The following is a 4,071-nucleotide window of genomic DNA, read 5'->3' as shown; positions in this document are numbered from 1 at the left end:
ATACTATAAACCTTCTTTCATTGTGTCCCATATGGGGCCGAGCCTAATATCATGTGCAGCTTTACTACTTCTTTCACCGATTCTCGGGCTAGATACAATATAATACTGTGATGTAATGGGTGATTCCATGTACGAGGAGAGGATTCTTTATATGATTATATGATTATGTGATGATATAAAGATATGATAATGATACGAGTATTCACCGCATCCTGGGCTAGATAAAATATGATGATTATGACACCGAGTCCCATAATGGGCCAGGTACGGTATATGGTGATATATGGAAAGAACACTGAGTCCCTCACTAGAGGGACGGGTACGGTATGTATATATATACAATGCGGGTATGCTATAGATGTACCCTACTCTTTTTACTGAGTCCCTCACTAAAGGGTCAAATACCGTAGGTAGGCATGCATGTACAAATATAGTGATACATTTATGACACCGAACCCCATAATGGGCCGGATATGTTATGATATATATATACAATGAGGTTATACGGTGTACGATGGTATGATGCCATATATGATTACACGATGAAGTGATATATATGATGAAAAGAGATGATGATATGATATTATGATGAAAATGATTTTACTGCATGAGATGTAGGCACAGTAATGGGTTAATTGTTATACTTCTCCCCTACATCCCTGTTCCAACTGTAATCTCGTTATGGTGTTTTATGCTTACATACTTAGTATATATTTCGTACTGACCCCCCCTCTCTTTGGGGGGATGCATTTCATGCCTGCAGGTATAGACACGCGACTTGAGGATCCACTAGCTTAGGATTCCACCCAGCGGGTTTAAGAAGAGCTCCATTGTGTCGGAGCCCAGCTTTTGGTACCGACCATTGATGAATATATTTGTGTGTTCCTGTCCCGCCTTATGTTTCTATTTCTTTTTACTCTTAGAGGTCTGTAGACATGTATGTAGGTTGTATATGTATGTGTGAACAATTTTGCCTATATATTACGATATCCTCGTCGGCTTATATATATTGTCTTGCCTGTTGGCACGCTATGACTCAAATAGGGGACAGGTTTCCTTATAGTTAGCAAGGGTACACGCGAGTGTCCAGTTCAGGCACCCGTCACGGCCTATGGGGTTGGGTCATGACAAAAGTGGTATTAGAACGGTCCTTCCTATAATTGTCTACAGACCGTGTCTAGTAGAGTCTTGTTTATCGGTGTGTGGTGCACCACATCTATAAACAAGAAGCTACAGGATTGTCTTACATCGTGCAATACAGCTATGTTATTAGGATGATCCCTCACTAACATACTATTATATTTACAGCAATGCCTCCAAAGAAAGCAACAGCTGCCCAGAAGTGCAAGTCAGTAGCGGATGGAACAAGTCAGACCTAGGGAGTTATTAGGGATCGTGCCCGGTCTATGCCTGCGAAGAGTCATGGGTGCCTAAAAAGGGGTGAATACTATAAGAGAGTAAGATTGAGCAAACTAAGGGACGCGAAAAGGGTAGTAGGGCCGTGTTTGAGTAAAGATTAAGATATGGCAACAACGTCATTGGTCTCTGATATCGAGACGTACAAGTAGGAAGGAGAATAGAAAATCTCCTATGGTAGGAAATGAGGAGACCAAGGAGTACGTAAAGGAAGAAAAGAAAGAAGTAGGACAAAATAGCGTTAGTATGAGCAAGTCCTAGTGTGAAGTCGCTATGCAAAGCAAGACAGGCCGGGAGACGAAAAGACTGCATTTACCTCATACCAGTGGTATAAAAGTTGTTGTACAACCTATGAATAGTTATGTACAGCATAAGACCAAGCAAAGGAGCACATGATGAAAAGGAGTTATGATATTTTGAAGATGTTACAGAGGAATACGAAGAGAAGTTATATCAAATGGCCAAAAAGGACACAGTCATGGTTGAATTAAAGATCTACCCTAACACCGGTTCTAAGAGAGAACAAGAGAGGGCAAGGCGAAAGAAGAAGACTAGAGAGAAGATGCTAAGGTAAATCTTGGGCTAAGATGAGTGCCTTCACACATTATTGCAAGGATGGCAATGGAACGTGAAACGAGGATTTCCCAGGGGGGTCACCCATCCTAGTACTACTCTCGCCCAAGCACATTTAGCTTCGGAATTTTGGTGGGATACGGTGCGATAGTACTATTATGATTGCACGAGATGGGAGAATCTGAACTAGCAGCGAAGCAATGACACGAGATTATGTACCTAGAGTGTTATAAGTTACGATAAGGGAATTTTAAAAGAGCTTAAGCAAAATAAGCAGGATTAGTCGATTACTAACAAATGGCGCACTTGTATACCACAATTCTTCAACATAATACTAGTTAATGATAAGGCAAACCACAGAATGTCTATACAGGTCATTATGTGAGGGGACTTTAGCACAACCTAGTAGCCAACTCTAATGGGCAAAAAGCAAAACCCAAAAGGCGAGGGTACTAGTTGATTTCATCTAAAGAAGGCAAGAAGTAATATACAAAGTCGAAGATTCCACAAATGACCTTGGCTACAAGATTCACTTTGCACTCCCAGGACAGATAATTCTATATGGAATGTTATCCGCAGATTAACAATATCATCCCATGTTCCTTCAATCAAGGAATACATGTCCAGTCGAGATTGTGTAAAATTATAGGTCAAGAGGGTGGTGAGACTTTATAGAGTTCCCATAACTATTGTCTCAGATGAAGGAGCCCGAGTTACAGTTAACTACTGAAGATCAGTCCAGGAAGAGATTGGGAAGACAGATTGGTCTTCGTACACCATTGTACCCTCAGACCGAAGGACAAGCTAACCTTACTAGCTAAACTCTTGAAGAGGTGTTGCGAGTCTGTACAGTTGACTCCAAAGAGAGCGTGGATATTTGCCTACTACCTGTCAGGAGTATTTACTACATCAACTATCATTCTAGTCTCCAGATGGCCCCGAAAGAGACTTGGTATGGCAAAAAGAGTAGGTCGTCAATTGATGGGTTGATGTTGGTAAAATGCGACTAATAGGCCCAAGCATGGTTTAATAAGTCATCGAGAAAGTGGGGCTTATTCAGGAGAGAGTGTTAGCAGCTCAGAGTCGATATAAGTCATGCATAGGTAATCGACATCGACTTCTAGAGTTTCAAGTTAATGATTGGGCATTTCCGAAGGTACCCCCCACAGAGAAAGTAATGAGATCCAGCAGGAAAGGGGACCTTAGTCCCCAGATACAGTGACCTTATCAGATCCTCCGCTGAATAGGCAAGGTTGCCTATGAGCTGGACTTATCAGCGAATTTGGAAGCAGTACAACCATTCTTCCATGTATCAAAGATTTGCAAGTATATTTATAATACAACCCGGGTATATCCCATAGAGGGTATCCAGGTCACAGAGGAGTTATCCTATGAGAAGCAACCTATCGCCATCCTGGGTTGGCGAAGTAGAAGATTGTGAACTAAGGACGTAGCTTCCATCAAGGTATTGTGGCAAAATAAAAATCGTGAAGAGATGACCTAGGAAGCGGAGGAGGAAATGAAACACAAGTATCCCTACCTACTCCTTACGCTATAGGTAATCCCAACCCTTGGTACTCTGATAGTGATAGTTTGATAAAAGTATGTGTTATTACAATAGACAGGAATTTCCATATAATTTGTATAAGATCTTAAGGAACGTTATAGTTTACATTCGAGGATGAATGTCCTAAAGGGGGGAAGGATGTTACACCCCTTACTTTTGTACTTTGGAACACGTTTTTAAGTTTCTTGAAAGAATCTTAAGTTCTTGGAAAGATCTTAAGCCTCTTAATTTTCTTAAGGTTTCCTAAAGTTTCTTAAAGCTTCTTTAGCCTTCTTAAGAGCTCTTAAGCTTCTTAAGAGTTACCTTACCTTGAAGGGGAAAAGTCGTAGCTCTACTTTCTTTTCTATCCAAAATTCTTCAAGTGTGAAGATGAGAAATGAAACCCACGTAACTAATCACCTTCCAATGGGTCGAAATTACCTTAGACAATTAATTTACAGAGCAAAACCCGAAGCTCCTTCGTGTGGCATCCATGGCCGTAGCCCTCTCTCCATTTCTCTCTAGGGTTTCTCAAA

Source organism: Solanum dulcamara, chromosome 9 (genome assembly GCF_947179165.1).
Source record: "Solanum dulcamara chromosome 9, daSolDulc1.2, whole genome shotgun sequence".
NCBI lineage: Eukaryota > Viridiplantae > Streptophyta > Magnoliopsida > Solanales > Solanaceae > Solanum > Solanum dulcamara.
Note: the sequence above shows the minus strand (reverse complement) of the source record.